The sequence below is a fragment of the Ambystoma mexicanum genome, chromosome 1p (assembly GCF_040938575.1).
Source record: "Ambystoma mexicanum isolate Mex_15411 chromosome 1p, UKY_AmexF1_1, whole genome shotgun sequence".
In the NCBI taxonomy this organism is placed as follows: domain Eukaryota; kingdom Metazoa; phylum Chordata; class Amphibia; order Caudata; family Ambystomatidae; genus Ambystoma; species Ambystoma mexicanum.
In genome coordinates, this window is record NC_090921.1 from 117,337,583 (window position 1) to 117,357,979 (window position 20,397).

Sequence of the window (20,397 nt, forward strand, 5' to 3'; positions counted from 1 at the left end):
CTGGGCAATTGGAATTTTCAACACGGTTCACAACACAGGCTTTCCCCCTGCCACCAAAGGTCTGCAACCTGAACCTCTTCAGATTTTTCACTTACCTTTCACTTGCTGGTTAGGGCTGAATGGAGTTTAGTCTAAAACATCTGGAGAGCCATAGGTCACAGATGCCTACCTTATACCGTTAGATGATGACATTGTTTTTGCTTTGAAGCACTGCAGCTAAAAACATTTTTTTTTTTGTTTTTTTACAGGGCACATGCAACACCTAATGTTTTGCAGGTTCTGTGAATCTGTGACACTCCTTGATAAATATACCTGTGAGCCTTTAGTTTTGAAGTGTCCTGCAATTTACTAAAAAAGGGGAGCAGGCAAGCCGACAATGTTAATGGTCCGCATTTTTATCCACATATATAAAAAAGATTATATATATTTATGTATGATTATCAAGGCACACCTTCTAAGACAGGGTGTTAACAGCTGAAAAATATGTGAAGCTGAGATATCCTAAGAAACACTGAGGGGTCAGAAACGTGAGTCAGACTACGTTGTGAGGTTTTATCAACAAATGCCATTTTATGAACACCTCTCTATCCCTGCCTAAAATAAATTAAAGAAAACACTATAACAAAGGATATCTGTCCTACACTTATGCATATAACAAATAAACCAGGAAATGGCAGTTCAAGACAATAATGATTGAATTTAAATTGTAACCACAGTGTCTCTTCAAAACCTGGGCGGACTCCCCGTCCACAGGTTTAAACGCGATTCCGCTTCACGGTTCAGCAAAAGAACACAAGGAAATCCTGATTTGTAACAAGGTACCACTAAAGTTTGATGCAACTTCAACTGGTCAACAGAAAGTTCCAACACAAAGGTTATAAGACTCTTCTTCTTGGACCAGGTTCTCGGTTCCTCAATAGCAACAATTGTTATGAACTTCTCTTCCTCTAGTACCACTAACAACATAAAATGTATCTGTCAGAACCACCTTCAACCTCCATCAGGCCTACTTCCTTGCCAGGCCTACAATCTCCAAAGGTTTGTCGTCCAAGTATACTCCCCTACCCGAACTGCAATTCACAATAAGTGTTTTTGTGGTCAATGTCAAGAGGTTACAACAGCTTCACAGAATTCAACAAATGGCATCTTCAAAACTTTCAACAACTTTTCAGGGGAAACAAGAGTCACAATGGTGCTCTTTAATATTCGTCTGCAAATGATTCTCCTCTCCTTCTGGATATCTTTTCCCAGTAGGGCAGGTTTTTTGCCACTCTTTATTCCCCACTACACTACACAAATAACCAAAGACTGACAGGGATAGGTTCTCTTCCTGCCTCTTCCCTGGTTTTGGCAATGTGTGTTTATCCAATCTTGCACTATAGGTTGTATACAATAAAGAGCTTATAGGCCTTGCATTAGCCCCCTTCTGCTGTTGGCAATATTGGCTAGATTGTGCTTCCACTGTGTCAGCCTCTCCTGGCTTGGGTAATGCTGACTGACATTAACTCGTAACAAAGTTGCCCCTTTGGGTTGATGGGTTTTCTCCAAACTCACACTTTTACGGTTACAGTCACAGGGCTTTGATATAAAAGGGTTTTTCTGCTTTTCCCTAGTTCGGTATTCAGAATTAACTTAGGAATCACTTTGACTCGCACGCGAGTGCTGCTTTGCAATAGTTTGGTACGCAAAACCTTTCTGTGCACTACTTTTGTTTCTATGTGATCATTGTCTGCCCACGCCACTTCCAAATGGAGTTCCACTTGCTCCTGCGACCCTCTGGTACACGGCAGCCACCGGAGACAGCCTTGAGGCCCTCGGGTGCAAGCGGCCACCCTGGACAGCTTTCTGCACCCTTCCCGCTGCGCAGCCTTTGCAGAACAGGTAAAAAGGGGGAAAGCTTTCATCAGGATTGGCAAGCTTCTACCTGGGCTGCCAGCACGAACCACACTGATTCTGCTTCTGACTTCCTCTGCTCTTCACCAACAAAGCCAACTCTATGGCTTGCACCTGAGGGGCTTTTAAGACTCTCTGCCTCGTCAGGTGTGGGACATCTGCATTAATGAACTGACCACTCCTACAAGATTGTACCTCTTCAGCCCTCTCTTTTGTCCCAGTACTTAGCGGATTATGGGACTTGAAGTCCCTAATGGAAAAACTTGGTTTTCTTATGTCTTTTGTTTTTGTTTTAAACCCCAGTTTGTTTCTTAGAACATTCTCTAAAGGAACCCCATAAGGAGTAGTCATTAGCCTTGATTCAGAAGGGAAAGGCATTTATTTTACAACAGTGTTATTCACAAATTTCCTTTCACTACATCTTTGGGTGTTAGGGAGGTTTTCAGCTTTACAGGTCTACTGATTTTCAGGAGGGTTTTGATTTCTCCCAAGGCCTAGGAGTGTATGTTTGGTTTCACCCCGATTTAGATGTGTATCTTGTGGAACTGCAAGATGGTTATTACAACAAGCCAATACATACTTCGGCATTGTGGAGCCATCCTCCCTGGAGGAAGACAAATACTGTATCATCCCATGGATTTCTCCCACTCCCCTGGGCCTTTTCTCCTCCCAGGCGATCCTCTCGCAGAACACCACCCCGAAGGTCAGGATCAGAAAGCGTCTGCCTTTTCCTGGCCACCTGGGAGGTGACTTTAAGCTGGGAATTGGTGAGGAGTTAGTAGGATTCATCACAACACGTATTGTCAGAAAACGGCTTCTAACAACTTTGGCATTTAAATGGAACTGGTCTTTGTTGAGTAAAGTCCTAACTTTTTAGGTCAGACATTTATTGGGGTTGAGGGATCCTCATTATGTAGCCCACCAGATGTTTTGGACTTCAGTTAGACTCAGCCTTAGCATAGTAACTATTACAGGATCATGGGAGTAGTTCACAACACCAGGACAGCCACATAATACAAAAAGACGAAATTCGGCAGAACAGCATTCTCATGCCTAATTGCTAACCTATGGAACACAATACCCAAAGAAATTCGAACCACAGAAATCCACCTCACATGGTTATTCTATGGCCAATGACAAGCACAAAGGGACAACGGCAGCAAAGCATAGAACACCGTAAGAAACACACTAAGGGACGTGGTCACAGATAACAGCAGCAAAATCAAGGTGGACCAAATATACCCAACCACCCACCTACCCTAGTCATGCGCCACAGCTAGAGAGATCGGCGAAGAGTAGCCTGCATCACAACAGCCAGATTCAGGGAAAGACACCACATGGGCAAATGTATGCATTCAGGAAAGTCACGCCATGTAACGCATCAAATTGAACCATTAGACTAACCATGTCTATTCACCTATTCAGGCATGGTGTGCTACCAATGATCTCTGCCTTAATGCCAGTAATACTGAGATCCTTCTCATTTAGACCCCAGCTCCCTCCTACTCTCTGGCCGCCCTCTATGGGTCCCCTCCCCTCATGTGAGGTAAAAAACCTTGGTGTCATCTTTGACTCCTCTCTTTCTTTCTCTCCTCACATCGCTGACCTTGCCAAGAAGGCCCACTATCGGCTGCACCTCCTCAGAAGCATTTTCCTTTCCTCACCTTCCCCCAGAAACTCAGTCTCTACACAGCTCTGGTCCTCTCTAGGTTGGACTACTGCAACAGCATCTTCCTTAATCGCCCTTTATCCTCCCTTCGCCCCCTACAACTAATCCAGAATAGGGTTGCAAGACCTATCCTTGGCATCAAGCTCAGGGGCTGCATCTTTCCAGCCCTAAAACCTCTCCACTGGCTCCCGGGTGCTGCTAGGATTATGTTCAAGACCCTCTGCAACATCCACAAGGGTTTCTGGGACCGGGGACCCCGCATCATCCAACTCTCTCTCCCTAAATACCTCAGAGCTAGAGCCCTTCGGTCTTCTAGTTCCATCTCTCTGCAGATCAGGCGCTTCTCCAAGCAGAGAGGGGGGAGGGGTAGATGTCTCTCCTCCGCATGCACTCCCCCTAGAATAGTCTCCCTGCCCCTCTGATGCTTTAGCTGGATCTCCTTAAGTGCCAGAAGCTCCTCAAGACCTTCCTTTTCTCTTCTTCCTTCCCACTCCCCTGCTAACACCCCCGTCTGGCGCAGCGACTGGCTGCCTGGTTCCATCTGAGTGCTACAGGGCCCCAACCCCCGCCCGCCCATTCGTCCTCACACTTAGCATGTGGGACCTCACCCCCTGCACCCCTTGCAATTACTGGCACTTGCCCTCCTGGCCTCCCCTTAGCACTCACCTAGCCCCCGTGGCTCTCCACCCTCCACCCCCTTTCCACTTGCAACTTCACCTCTTTACCATGCATTTCCCTTCTCACCCTAGCACTACGCATTTCGCGCAGACCGGCACCCCCCCTCATACATCTTGTTACTACACTTGCCCGATTATAATGTCGCAAGGCCCAGTAGGACCGTTATGGTTATCTTTCTCCCTTCCACCTGTCTTTTTTGTCTTTTGGTGCCTTGAAACACAACTTGTTGTATATTTGCCTTACAAATATCCAATGATAAATAAATGTCTCACAAATAATTAGGGTAGCTCAGACACGCATGAAATCCTCAAACTGTATTGAAACCAGCTGTGCGTCTATTTAACAGCCAATCTCACAACAGGCCAAAGCATAATTGTCCCGACTAATCCATGCTGAGTAACTAGTAACATAATAGGTGTAACCAACACACTGCACTCGAAGGAACCATTGGGGAAGTTAGCCTCTATGCGTGCACAGGAGGCAGGGTTGGCCAACGGAGCAGAACCAGGAGTGTTGGAGGTCCGAGGGGTCAGAAATGTGGGACGGAAAACTTTGTGAAAGATTTCAACAAATGCCATTTTATTAAATTAGAAGGGTGGATAAACACCTCACTATCCCGACCTTGACAAGGATTTCCCTGCCTAAAATAAACGAAAGGAAACACCCCAACAAAGGATATCTGTCCCTCAAACGTGTATATATACAAGAAATAAATGAGGTAATACATGGTAGTTCAAAAACAAAATTAGTATAACAATTGAGTTCGCAATGTAAAAACAATCTCTCCTTATAACCTGGGTGAATTCCCCTTCCCCAGATTTAAGCAGGATTTTCTCCACAGTTCAAAAAAGAAATAAGGAAATCCTTAGTTTGCAACAAAGTTCCAACACAGTTCTTTGCAACTTAAACATGTCACCACAACGTTCTAATACTTCATGGATTCAACAAAGAAAATAGAAGGGGCTTTCCCCTTCCTTGAACACGTTTAAGATGTATCCTTTTAAAATAAAGCACATTTTCTCTGTCAGTCAATAGCAACAATAATTGTCTTGGTCAGGATGATTTGCCACAACTGCAGCGCTCTAAAGAAATATAACTCCTTTACAGCAGCTTTACAGAGTTCTTTTCTTCAGCACCACAAGCAACATTATCTTTGTCAGGATCACTTTATAGCACTTCGTCAATGTCTACCTGGTTTACTTTCATGCCAAGCCTACTACATCATTCACACCTGGTTTAATCCCATGATGCCAGGCCGACGCCTCCAAAGGGTTGCCATCCGGATAAATTCCAGCCACCCGAACAGCATTTCACAAAAGGTGCTTTTGTGGTTAAGATCAACTGACAAGAGATTCACACCAGCTTCACAATATGCATCCTTTTTGCAGCTTCAAACTTAACAACTCTTCAGGGAAAACAAGATTCACATTGGTGCTTTTTAATACTCCGCAAATAATGCTCCTCTCCTTCTGAATAACCTTTTCCAGAAGGGCAGCCTTTTTGCCACTCTTGTTTCCCCCACTGCATAAGTAACCACATACTGGCAAGGGCAGGATCTTTTCCTGCTTCTCCCCTGGCTTTGGCAATGTGGGTTTATACTAGCCCTTGCTATATGCTTTACAAAGTATGGGCAACACATTTCACAATTTATGGACCTTTCATTAGCCCCCTTCTGCCTTTGGAAATATCTGTGAGATTTAAATTGCGTTGATTTTAGTCTCTCTTGGCTTGGGCAATGGTTGTATGAATTATTTATTAACAATATCGCCCCATCGGGTTGCTCTGTATTCCACAAACTCCAAGCTTAAAGTTACAGTCTTTTTGTTTTGTCAAATACTGCTTTCGCTACTTGTTAATAGTTAGGTATTCAAAATCACTTTCATGACCAATTTCACTCATTCACGAGTGCTCTTTACTTGATGAGCACCTGGCTTGAACACATGAGCGGGAACATAGCGCTCCGGGGTCACTACCAGTCTTTGAACTCACTGGGTAAGACTTGCACGTCCGATCCCCTCGCTGCTTACAGGACTTCGACTTCTCTGGCTTCTCGCGACTCGGCAAATTACTTCTCCAGGTCCGCTGTTGCCCACGCGACCTGCAACCGGAGCTAGCTCCTTTTCCTCCCACGGCCTTCAGATGCACGCCAGCCATGGGAGAGAGCCTTCTGGGAAGGAGAGCTTCCCTTGCTTTCGCTTCCCGCAGCGCAGCCTCTGGAGAACAGATCATCAGAGAGCAAGCTGCTTCTTGCACGCTTCTCGCTGCGCCGCTGCAACGTCTGAGCTTCAGGCTTCTGGTGGCACAGACCTTCTCAGGACCGGCAGCTGGTTTCTGCCCAACAGTTGTCCTGGTGTCTTCTCCCTCCAGCCTCTGTGTATGCTGCCTGCACGAATCAACAGCTTCCTGCCACTCTGCTTCTTTTCTCTTGGCCTGCAATTGAGAGGGCCTTTTAAGCCTCTCAGTCTCCCTCAGGTGTTGGGCATTTCTATTAATTATCTGACCACTGCTGCGACATGGTACCTTTTTAGCCCTCTTCTCCATCCCAGTACTTGGGGAAACATTTTTTTTGGTTTGATTTTCCCTTTTAAACTCATACATGTTATGATATATATGATATTTTATTTATTTGAAACAAAACAACGATCTTACTAAGCCCAGTTACATTGAGATTGCGCAATGCAGGAGAGAGGAAAAGGTGAGAGGGCTGAGGGGAGGCGGAGCAAGTGCAGGACATAGGATCTAAACATCAAGAAACAAGAAGTGCGGCCAACAGAGATTATCTCAAATGTAAATTCACAATTTTATTAAGATTCAAAACACATAAATGTAGAAAAATACAATACATACATAAAAAGTCATATATTAGTCTTTGTGACAAAAAACCTTTCTAAAGGTGGATACTGATTGAGTCAATATCCATATTTTGAACTATTTGCCAGGATTTAAGGCATAAGGATCCGCGAGTTTGACACAGCGAGAGATTAACACGTGAGCAACTTGAGTGTAGAAAGGATAGTACTATGACGGTAACTCGGACCGTGAGAGAACTAGTGAGTAAGTTCTGGCATTTTGTCATTTTTCTCGCCCCACCTTTAGATAATTTCACCTGCCGTGCCGTGTGCTAGCGAGTTCCACACACATCAGCATTTTGTGGGCTATGCAGAATATTGGATTCTCTACCCTGGGCGTTTATTCAATTTGAAGCCCTTTTGTTGGGTAAGTGGCTATAACCTTAGGGCTATCTTCTCAAGTGTGTAGCTCTGATGGGGAATAACCGGTTGTTACCTTGACAGTGGGATTAAAAGCAACTTTATTTTTTGTTGCTTTTCTGTACAGGCATTATAACGATGCCAAATAGATCGACGGCGGATACCGTAATTTTATGAGACTATGCGAGATACCACCAATAGGAAGTCTACAATAGACAACAATAAAGGTAATGAAAGCGAGGGGCAATCTATTGAAACTGTTTTCGTCCTAGAGCATAACTTATATATTTACCTATAGGTCCAACGAGAAATTCATTTTTGAATATTGTCCATTTCCTGATTCATTGAGGACGATTTGGCATCTTTAAAAGGACTCAACCCACATGCCGAAGAACGTAATTGTTTACCTTTTCTCAGCTTACCTAAAATATGATGGTATAGGAATTTTAGTATTAAGAACCTTTTCCTGATTTTTTATCTATCAGCAGCTACGCCAACCTTAACAAGAGAATGACTTCAATTGCGATGATCTATCTAACTTTTTTATGAGAATTTTAACCAACGTGACATCACTCCTGAAGAAAGTCCCCTAATAAGTGTTGAGGACTGAATCATGTCGAGTTTAAAAGTCTAGCATTTGCAGACTTTATTTCAGATGAGCACAAATTCATATTGATTATTAGAATATCATTACGTGGAAGATGTTCTCTACATTAAGTGAGACTATTGTATATTTAGCCTTTAGAAAGGTTTTTTGTCGCGAAGTCTAATATATGTCTTTTTATGTATGTTTTGTATTTTTCTACATTTAAGTGTTTTTTATCAATTGAATCTTAATAAAATTGTGAATTTACATTTGAGATAATCTTGTGGCCTAACTGCTGATAGGTTCTATGTACCTCTTCTAATAATTTATGAACTAACTTGTTTGAGCATAATATCTTTCTTTGATCAAATAATGTCTTTTTGATTCTATTTCTTACGATGCGCACTGCTGGGGGGTGGGCTTTGTTGGGTGGGGAGGACAAGGATCTGACACTGGCTGCCAATACTTGTATTTGACGATAATATGTGGTGTCATGTTTTTATCTTGCTTTGTTGTTTTTTTATACTTCTTTAATAAAAAAGAAAAGACTGGAGTCTATGCTACACCGTAAGAGATGACTCGCAAGCAGTCCTTCTCCTGCCTCGCCAAACGATCTGGAACTCAGTCCAGTTAGAAGCTCAAAATGCCCCGCTATCATTATGTTCAGAAACAAACTAAAAACAGGGCGCTTTCGAAATAGCTGCTGGACGAATAAAAATCCCTCTTTCCCTCCAAAAACAGAACTGCGCTCCAGTATAAAATGCCAAGCCCATTGCTGGCACCCTCCCATTGTCAAGTGAACTACTGCTCTTGAGCTAGGTTCACACTATAAGAAATAAAATTTAATTAACAGTAAACTCTTGGGAGTACTGGGGCTTTCCAGATATACTGCCGATCACTCACATCTCTGATATGCTTTCATGGACCTTGCTGAGCTCTCATTCGGGTGGGTGAGAAAGGGAGAAGTGTGTTTATAACAAGGAGAGAGGAGAGTGCAGTCGTGCTGCAGGCTGCACAGAACTCTGCTTTTCCTGCGGTGACATGTCAGAGCTGTTAAACCTACTGGCCTTTTAATTCAACTACAATCTACAACAGTATCCCTTGGCGCGAAGCTTAGGCGCAAGTGTGGGAGGATGCAGGCGTGCTGCAGTCAAACTGAAGGAAGGAGTGGGGCGCCCTAACAGCCGCATGCTTAAAAGAGAGTCTGGTCAACCACCAAGCACTCAGGGGATGCTCCGTTTGCTATAAGGAAACATGCGCCTCAGAAAAACCAGCTGCATCAACAACCGGCGTGCAGCAGAGCCATAGGTGAGCAAGTCTGAGGGACCTGGGTCAGATATAGCACTTTATGATGGTGGTTATGGTATGAAAGACGATACGCCTACCGTTATCAGCATCACCAATGTCCCTCACGTTGCAGCCTTGTTACATCCAATGCCAATGGCATCCTCTCAGCCTGATGCCGGTACTTGGTGGGTAGAGGCTGCAGACGCTGTGGTCGAAGTATCGCAGAGCATCGCTGGTAGTCACGACCGAGCGGGACACTGCAGAAGTTGAAAGTGTTTACAATGCCGCATCTACTACAACATTGAATGATAACATCATAACTCCTGTGAAGTAAGCAAATCAGCATCATACTCTAAAGAAGACAGAGCTAGTGTTAGCAAATGTCTCATACACACAGGCCCGAAACTGGCTTTTATGAAACAAAGATTTTTCAATCAAGGCCCAAACCTGAAAGATGGCAACCCACCTTCTAAAAAGAAACAATAGCGGATGTAGACTTATTGGAGAGTACTGCGGATGATAGACCAGATCTCAACACAGATTGAGAGGCATGGGATTACGGCACTGTCAGTTGCCTCGCTTCGAACCACTCATGTTAATGCCTTAAAAATCATCTGCAGCTAGAGTCACAATTGGGCAGGAAGGAGAAAAGGTGGAGAAGTGTCTTAAACTCCCACTGAGAACAGAAAGTACCCTAGAAGACCGATTAACAGACGATACTGGTAGGATCTCTAAGATGATGGCCTAAGAGAAAAGAACACCCTCACTATATAATCAAAATAACCCATGATTGATACAGTGGAAGTACGTGAAAGGCATACCAAGGACCACTGGCAAAATCAACGTGTTGAAGAAGGTATGGAGGGCCCTTTATTTGGACTTTGGACAATTTTACATAAACAATTTAATAGAATCGAGGGAGCCCATACCCAACGAGTCGAACCATCAAGCTAACATCGAACCCATGGATAGTGCCCGACTTAACCAAACACACACGAGAGACAAGAGAAGCTCTGTGTCATCTGAGTGCCCTGTGTCCGAATTTCTAAAAAGGATTTTGATACCTGCGCCAAGAACGAGAGCCTAAGTAAATCCTGCAAATCATCCTCCAAGTGGAGGCTTTAACACTGACACCATGTTTGCACTTTTCTTTTTTGCTTTGTGGACAGCCATGTGGAAGGATGTGGCAGGGAAACCAGTTTGGAAGCAACTTAAGGGGCTGGTTGATTGTGAGTGAGTAGTTTCACAATGATTGTAAACCGTATTTTGGCCTGCTTTATTGTCATGGTCATGAAGTCAGGGGCACAGGCATGCAGGGGTCGCATGCACAGGAGACCTGGGTGGACACTGTCCTGGCGCCTTTGGCGCCAGGCTCATGAACAAAAGTAAACAAGACCATCCATTTAACACCAAAAAGCTTTTATTATGGACATAGCACTTCAGATGCATTGGGCCTCATTACGAATCAGGCGTTAAGGGGTTAACGGCGCCGTAAACGGCGCCAACCCTTAACGCCTGATTCCGAGGTCCCTTAGCGCCATGGTGAGTTTAACGCCTGCTTTTTGCAGGCGTTAAAATCCATGGCGCTAAGGGACCTTGGTGCTAACGGTGGCGTAATTAGCGCCTTCCCCACTCCCATTATGCCCTATGGGGCAAAAATGGGAATGGGGAAGGGTAAAATGGGAAATGGGGATTTACCGCCCCACTCACCTTGGAATGGGGCGGTAAATCTGCCATCCACCATGGTGTAAACGTAGTTTACACCATGGTGTAAACGTAGTTTACACCATGGTGGTAAGGGTACGACCCAGGCGGTAGCTTACCGCCTGGGTCGTAATGAGGCCCATTAACCTTGAATATTCCATCCATTAAGCAGGATGCATTAACCTTGAACATTCCATCCACTAAGCAGCCCCAAGCGTATTCTTGGGTGTGGCTGCTAATGGATTGCCTTCACACGTGCTAAATCTCTAGGAGTGGCAGGGTGTGGCTGGTAATCCGGCCCTAATGGCCGTGCCCACGATCTCAGCTATATAAGATACCCCGATCCTCAAGACAGACGCTTCGTGTTATTCTGCACTTGCAAGCAGCATAACGCTCACTGCCGCCTGAGGTCAGACTTGAAGATCCTGCTTCCTGGACATCCTGCTTCCTGCCAGCATACTTACCAACTGGGAGAAGCAGTTCTTACCTGTACATCTCTTCGGCGAACCAAGTATTCATCTTTACACTTTCCGGAACGCCGAAATCTTCATCTTGGCACTGCAGCACGACACGCTCCATCGTCGACAGCAGCAAAAACAGAAGACAAGGTTAGACATCGAAAAAACAGTCCGTTTAAGGTTGCGCTTCGCCATACTTCACGCTTTTCCTTCAACCATCACTTACCTGCTGTCGAATATTGCGGTAGCATCCATCTTCCATCCGGCCGAGTCTTGCGTCTCACAGCTCCATTGAGGCCGCATTTCCATCCAAGGGAAGAAAACAGAAGAGAGACATTATTGCGGGCATAAATAGGAGCAACATATAAAGACATTAAACAGAACGAACAGCATCACAAGAGCTCAAGAAAGACTTACCAATCATAAGGAGAAGCATAGTCGCAGCGGGACTGGACTAATCCTTATCAGGGATCAGTGAAGGAACTAGATCCCATTTGACGCGTCCTTGCCAGAAGTAGCAGGACGGAGAGCTTATCTTTCATAATTCACAGGCGCAGTATCACCACGTTCCACCGCTCACAGCTTTTCTACTGAGGGAGCGGCCTGAAGGGGGTGATTCAAGTTCAGGGAGGGCTGAAACCGTGTCCCAAAGCGTGGTGTGTGTTTTTTCATTTATTTATTTAATTAATCATTTATGTATTTATATTTTTTGGTGAGCACTGTGTGCTACTCTGGTGTCTGTCTAGTGTTTCTTTTGGCTCCTGAGCCTGTTTTTCTGTGCTCGGCTGCATCCAAAGGGTGCAGCCTGTGGGGTGTAGTCCTTTGTTTGTGTCTGGCCTTTTCCCAGTACCACCCTCTCCTTCCAACCCCCCCACCTCCCCTGATTGGTAAGTCCACCTGGTCATAACTGACCTTACCAGGGCAGCCCTCTGCCCAGCAGCCCCCGCGGCTAAGGACCTAAGGCAAAGGGAGGCTCCTACAATGGCAGCTCCAAGACGTGTCTGCAGCTGTCCGCTGGGGAAGCCAGTGAAGACATCAGTCAACAGACATCAACAAAAACTGTGAGTGTAGCATGGGTGGAGTCTAGAGCAATTACTCTACTTCAGAAAGCCCAAGCCACTCTACCTTACCTTTCCATAACGTAGACTGCCATAGACTTACACTATGCATACTTTGTGACCACCAGCATAAATCTATTCATGGCTGGACTGTAAATGTTGCATTGCATTACACGCTAACTTACTAGCTAGTGCCACACCTATAGAGAACTGTGAAGATTGCCCTGCATCGCATCTAGATAGGTTTGTGAATGTTAGCATGTGCCACACTTAGATGGAATTAGATGGAATGCTTATCTTTAGCCTGCGTCACATCTAGATAGGATTGTGAATTTTAGCATGTGCCACACTCAGATGGAATTCTTTACTTTAGCCTGCATCGCATCTAGATGGGATTGTGAATGTTAGCATGTGCCACACTTAGATGGAATTCTTAACCTTAGCCTGCATCACATCGAGATAGGATTGTGAATGTTAGCATGTGCCACACTTAGATGGAATTAGATGGAATGCGTATCTTTAGCCTGCGTCACTTCTAGATAGGATTGTGAATGTTAGCATGTGCCACATTTAGATGGAATTCTTAACTTTAGCCTGCATCGCATCTAGATGGGATTGTGAATGTTAGCATGTGCCCCACTTATATGGAATGCTTATCTTTAGCCTGCATTGCATCTAGATAGAAATGTGAATGTTAGCATACGCCACACTTAAATGAAACTGTGAATGTTACCAAGTGCCACACTTGGAAGGAATTGTGATCACTAGCCTGCCTCACATCTAGATAGGATATTGAAGATTAGCAAGTGCCACACTCTGATGGAATAGTGAATGATAGCAAGCATCACATAACTGCAAGGACAGCAATGCCAATTAACCGATCCACTAACAATTTCATCCTTTTGCATATACCTCTCAAACTCTAACCAAACACAACCACAAGCCTACAACACAGCAATCCGCACAAACTTCACTACACTGCCACAACAAAACAAACCACACATAGACTCTCACAACATCACACGACGACTACCGACCCTAAAACACCCCAAGCCCAGTCAACAGACCCATCAAGCTGAGGCTGCCAACAGCACATCACTGCTCTCTTGCACTTTTCCAGCTTATTCCCACTAACTCACCTCCCTTCGCTTTTTCAGAGCTGCCAGGGCACCACTCCGGTGGTGATAGTGTGCGGTACAAATATCCTTTAACATTAACATCACATTGGGCCCTTTCCTGGAATTGTATGAATATATAAACATTAACCTTAAAGACCAATCTACATTATTAGCCATGCGTCTTTCAAAAATGATATTTATCGAAGGTTTTGTTACAGCTGTCCAAGCCAGTCTGGATCAAGACACAGAACAAACCCTGAACATGTTTAAATCGAATTCTAGATCCTATAATTAACACAATAAAAGAAGAGATTGCGTTCTGAAACACACAAAGCAAATGTACCCGCATTACTGAAAACTACTATAGAAGAAGAATCTGAAGTGGTGGAAGTTGAAGAGATCATTGAAACCCTGAATCAACAAGTCAAGGACCTTAATGAGCCAGAGGAAGCCCAGGTGGTGCGGTTAATGAAAACACTTGAACTCCCTGGTCAAGAACCACACACGATTCGGGAACCTTGATGTTGTGGCGATTGTTCGTCCAAAATCGAACAAGACGCTTTGAATAGTATTGAGACTCCTATAACCCATTCCAAAATTGAGATCTAAAAGCTCTAACGACACTGAAATAGAATTTCTAAACGACACCCACTTTGATCGCGTACTGATTTATTTGTCCTTTGGTCAAGCAGACTATTCTTGAGGCGGCACCATGTTTTCTGCCGTTGGGTTTTGATCTAACGGATGTGAGTCCCAAAACATTTTGTGTATCTAGCCAGCTCGCTGAAAAAAAGGGGATATAATTACAAGGGGAACAAAATCCCAATATAAGGAACATGGAGAGCATTACTGAGAATCTAACAAAAGTGAGCCTGGGGAATAATAAAAAGAACGAATTAGTACCTCCCTTATCACGTGAAAACTCTGTCTTCCTACAAATAAATAATACAGTTTCAATTTTATGAATCAATTTGTTAAGTAAAGAATCTTATTTGTAATTAAAGATCATCACATTAGTATGTACTAATCTTCTTGAAGACTTATACTTCAAGAGAAAATCTCTATAGATAAATGCTACTAAAATCGAGCATCCTGTTTGGAGAAACTGTTAACAAAATAAATAATTGAGCGACAAAAGGGGGTTTATCACATTGTCACTCAATGTTATTTATGGCATTATGGCATCAGATGTGTATTGAGCAGTCTATGTGAAGGAAGAGGAAATTGATCATGTTTTCGCTGTTATGCCTTAACAAAAGATAATGAAAAGTGGCAAGTAGTTCCCTGTAAAAAAAAAAAAAAAAAAAAAAAAAAAAAATTGAGCAACTCTATTATCTTTATACAAGGTTACTAATAAGGTTACTAATAAATCAAACTGGATCAATTTGAAAAAGGGTGAAACCACTTACTAAATTGTCGTGTTTGCTCTTTTATACTCCATGGGAAGATACTAGTGATGACGAATGTGGGTCCTGTAAAAGATAGAAATTGTGCGTAAGTCACGTGTAACATCCCAACCTAAACACAATGTGCAGGTATATCCCAAATAGACTGATATCGGTAGAATCCTTACCTAATTCTCTTTTAGAAAAAGCCAGGAACAGGAAAGAAAGCAGCTTGTGAGGTTCCTGTGCCTGGCTTTCATATTGTGAATCATGTCATGTGAGCTGGTCGTCGGTCGCGTGCATATGTTGTGATGTGGCTACCAAGCAATTGCCTTCATGGATTCTATTCTGTGCAGTGCAATGTTAGATATCATTCGTCAGACATCTTTGAACAATTCTGATGTTATTAGGTGCAGGTTACTGGTCATGCTGTTACAGCAATTGTTCCTTCTGGACCTTAGGATTATTTGGAAAGTAACAGCCATCTAAGCATGTCACAATATAGAAATGGGCATTGGCTTCAAACGCAAAAAGAAAAGGAGCATACACAGGGCACTGGGCGAGCACAAATCAAACATAGCAGTGGACTGGAACTAATCGATGAGAGCTAACATCTGGGCATAGACCGAACATGAGTTTTATACTACAAAATACAATGGTCAGGATTCTAAGGAACAATTGCAACTCAGGATGTTCATATTTTCGATGTTTTCCAGGATTCTCATTGGCTAGTGTATCACTATTATGACACGGACACAAAGGGTACAATTTGTAAAACCTTTATTAAAGTTTCTGTGTTTGGAAGAACTCCTACTTTGCCCTATAACTAGGATGGGAATAGTCTTGACAATCAAATATTAAATAAAACAGTCCTAGTTGAGTCTGGCAAATCAAAATGGCCTATACTAACAAAACCTAATGCCTGCCCCATCTGTTATACAAAAAGTGTGTAAAGGTGAATATGTATGCAAAGGAAAACAGTGTTCAAATATAAAGAATAAATGTGGCTCAGTCAGCTCTCCTCCCCATGTTAGACAGCACGGAGTAAGGTGGTCCCCGTAGGCCGGATGACGCACTCTGGCTCAGGTGCTTAACACAAAGGCAGCTCCAAACGTGAATTGAAGCCTACAGGGCCTTTCACATTAAAGTCTCTCTTTCAGCTTTCAAAGCATAGTTCAACAAAAAGTTTGCGTTGGTTCCCCTCAGTCGGGCTCAGACTTTTCAAAGCAAAAGTTCAAGTCGTTCTCCCTCAGTCGGGGCCCAGACCTTTCAAAGCAAAACATTCAACAACGCTTGCAGGGGCTCCCTTGCCCAAGCTTAATTCACATCCTTTAGGGGTTCCCTTCCCCTAACTTATTACAATTCCGGTCATCCACTGTCGGTCTAGAACCGTTTCCTGATGTTGAAGACTTTCAAATGTGCATGGCTTTCTCTACAGACCTCCACAGGACCACTTCGACTCAAAGGTCAACGTTCACCTTTTTACTCTCCCTTTTTCGCAGGGTTAATTTTGATCACTTCACTTTTACAGTTCATTCACTTTATCGCTACAAACATTTCACCTTTCACTTCCTTTCGCCAGACCACTCTGTTACTCAGTATCGCTGAGTAACAGTTATCCTTACTTCAAACTTCTTTCACAGGTCTGCCTTTCTTCGCGTCTCATCCAGATGCGTGCAGCCTTCACTTGTGCGATATAATGTTGCAACTTCAATCTTTCCTTAACACACACCAGTCTTTCATGTCGCTTGCCAACTCACTGGCTGTGTGCGTTTTCTTTCTTGTCTTTACAGTTTTTTGATTTACGAGTCAAGGTTAGTACCACAGATTTGGCATCGCCTCCCCAACTCTGCCGTTCACCCAGGAGGGTCGCTGGTGTCCTTGAAATGCAATGCAGCCTTCTCGTTTGGGATTTGGCTCTCTCTACGTTTCTTTCGCAGCCTTTTGCATTCAACAACCTCCTGCAGGGAACTCCTGGGGTCCTCGACCCGTTGCTCTCGCCTCTCTGTCCATCGCTGTGCTCCAGTAGCTTTGCCCTCACCCCAAAAGTTTTGCTCTTATGCGACCTTGCTCAGAGTGTGTCTCTATGGCCCACCTTTTATCAGTGTAGGAGAGGTAATTGGTATCCGATATGCGCACTTAAAGTCAAGTGCCTGACTTAGCCTGACCCGATTAGCGGGACATGTCCAATGCGAGTTGTAAGGGTTAGCCTCTTTTGGGTCTCAGTCGCCCTCTTCCTCAACAAAATAGGATTGGTTAGGTGTACGGGAAAAGGGGGAATACCGCGTCTCACCATCGGTCACCTCACTCCCACTCCCCGAAGATCCCTCACTCAGGTGATCCTCCCGCACTGGTCCATCCCCAGGGTCTGAATCCAAAGGCGATGGCCTGCCCTGGCCACCTGAGAGAGCGATCCATGGGGACTAGTAGGTTAGATACCCTTTGGTTAGTCATATCCTTACTGCTAAATGTATGTTAGTGAAACGTGATTGGAGCCAACCAATCAACAGTATTCAAACTCATCGCCTTCCCATGTAGCGCCACATCGCTTCTCACCCCTCAACGGGACCGTTTGCAATTGCCAAAATAACATTTGTGCTTACCGCCAGAACTTCATTACTCTGCCATTGGTCAGCACCTTTGCGAAAGGAACACGAGACATCCTGCTTCTGGTGGGAAGGGAGACATACACACGGTAGCTGCTGACCTTCGCAAACCTTGTGGTGGATACTCTGAAGGCTGGCCACCTCCCAGGGATGTAGAAATGTCCTATTTGATTGGCCTTCTCAGGAACGCTTCCCATTCCCAAAACCACCTGCCGATAGGCAGTCGTGGCCATGTGAACGGTTCACTAGCTCAGGTCCACTTCCCCTCTACTCCCGAGTGCCCGTAAGGATTGGCTTGCCGCCCTGTCATTACATCACAGACAGGGCTGTGGAGGGTCAGCACCGGACATACTCCTCCCCAATCTGGTGGCTGCTGGGCATATGCTCTTATCCCACAGGCCCACCATACGTCCATCACTGCCACGGTCCCTCGCTGCAATCACACAATGCTCCTCGTCCTCTCACAGCCGGAGTTCATCCCCAGTACCACTGTCCTGTTGGCTCTGAAACACAAATAATACTGTCTGAGCAATTTTATGTAGACTGGGTGATGTTTTTTATCTATCCAGGTTAAGGCATGTACATTGGCATTGCGCCTAGAAAGACAGGCGTGTTAATAAATGACTTGTAACATCACCCAGTGTTGCCTTAGCGGCTTCGGTCTGCCTGTGACGCGCAGCTTGAGCTCGGTCTCCCTCCTACCTGTCCCGTGGTGAGTTGATCATGTGTTCAGAGCAGGTTTCCCGGGCAAGGCCAACCTGGGGCATCCCTGCTAAATGTGTTTACCTGGGATTTATTCCTGATCTAGTAGTGGCACACAAAGGTTCCCATCGCAGACGATACACCATGAAAGAAGGTCTCACATGGAAATGTGGGGGTAGGATGCACTGTGTGTGACTGCTGTTTGTGTACCCTTGCTTATTCCCCACCAAGGAGGTGCCCAATCTCCCACCTTGCTTACTCTCAATGGTACACCCTCCTATCTGGCACTGAATTAGCACCTTTAATACATTCCCCCCTTCGACTGATCTTTCGATTGCCATCTCTTTCCCTCTCATTCACTTGCCCTTTTCCTTGCGGACCCACACCCGTGTGACCCTGTTCACTTCCCATTCTTCTTCGTACCCGTCTAGGCATTCTCTGAACACCAGTATCTTTTTTCCATCTGGTGAGCATTTGGGCCAGAGTGCTTCGTAATTCTCTAAATCTTGTGTGGACGCTGCAAATATTAACTGTACATCATCCTCACCCTCATACACGGTTGGAGGCTCCTCGCCCAACCCTTTACTAAGCTCAATTTTATTTGCTATCATTATGTAACATGCTTTTCTGTGGTGGCAGTTTCATCAGCTGTTAACCCGCCATCCGAGGCTGATGGCGACGAGCATTACGACAAGCACAGGGACAGTTATTTTGAACATTGCTGCCAGCCAATCTGGGACCCAAGCAAATAATGAGTCAAGCCAGGTGTTGTGATGTCCTGCGTCTCCTTAAGCATTCTTTCATGTATTGTTCGTATCTCCTCGACAGCGTCCATAAGTTTGCTGCATCGTTAGCAGGTATTGCTGTGCTACATGTGCTCCCGATCTTGTGGCACACGCCGCCTTCCATGGCAGTCATAAGGTCCAATATGTAACAGTTCGGTAGGGCCACCAGTCGCAACGCTCCGAGATTTTCTTGCACTGCGTGCAGTCCTTTTTCGGTTGCATTAGCCAATTGGAGCAGCTTGTAGCGCGTTATTTGAATCCATTTCCCGTTAGCACCCCAGGTAGTAGGAGCAAGCTGAAAAACACGGACACCTTGCTAAAGAGTCTTAAATGGGGCGGGATAGTGTCCAAGCTCTGGGTGGATTATGCCAATATGTAATTGCTGCTCTCTTCCTCCTTGTTATATTGGGTAGTTCACCCTGTGTATGTTGGCCCCTTTGCTTTATTTTTCCATTTCTGGGTGATTAGCTCATTGAATGGCATCAAATCTGCACAGGCTGTGGAGGGTCACCACTGCACATACTCCTCCACAAACTGGTGGTTGCTGGGCATACGCTCTTGACCCACAGGCCCACCATACAGCCATCACTGCAACGCTGCAATGCTCCTCGTCCTCTCAGAGCCAGTGTACATCCGGAACGCTCCCTTTTGCTCTGAAACACAAAGAATACTGTGTGAGCGCTATTATGTAGACTGGGCGATTTATTTTGTCTATCCATGTTAAGGCATGTACATTGGCATCCCATATACTTCTGCACCGGCATCTATTTTTTTCACCACTTTCTCTTCAAATCCCACCACCCTTCTACGCGGCCTACCTCTTTCCCATTTTCCGTTGTGGTACTCCGAAACATGTATTCGTATAAAGGGTCTGGTACCAGGATATATTGTATCCTGTTGAATCTTTACTGAATATTCTCTTGTGGACAGTGACCACCTGTTTTCCATTAGTTATTCTCCGATATCATGTGCAAGGTACTTTTCCCCTGTGCCATGCTTTCTAGTTGTATATAGTTATCTGTGTACACCTCCTCCCACTCATCTAACCATTTTACTTCTATGGTGTGCACCTGGAATAGCACCTTTGTTTTGCACAGACATATGCATCAGACAGCCCCCTTCCTCTACTGTCACCTCTTGTGGCAGGAATTGTTGTGGTGTCCCTGCGAGGTGTGGGATGAGTGAGCACACATAGCATGTGCCATCGAGCTTCCTCGCCCCACCCTCTTCATCTCCTTGTACCAGACATTTTCAGATGC

General features: G+C 44.7%; 1 protein-coding gene across 5 annotated transcripts in view; it reads right to left on the reverse strand.

Moving 5' to 3' along the window:
• LOC138566887 (phospholipid scramblase 3-like) overlaps positions 1–20,397 on the reverse strand; it is a 300,635-nt gene that overhangs the window by 248,798 nt on the left and 31,440 nt on the right. For 2 of the 5 annotated variants that reach the window (XM_069644616.1, XM_069644643.1), the window contains exon 2: positions 15,070–15,132. The exons of 2 other annotated variants lie outside the window; for them this stretch is intronic. The gene's annotated coding sequence lies outside the window, so the exon portion shown is untranslated. Of the gene's footprint in view, positions 1–9,420; positions 9,580–15,069; positions 15,133–20,397 lie in introns of all 5 variants that reach the window. One more of the 5 variants, XM_069644635.1, reaches the window with a different exon arrangement.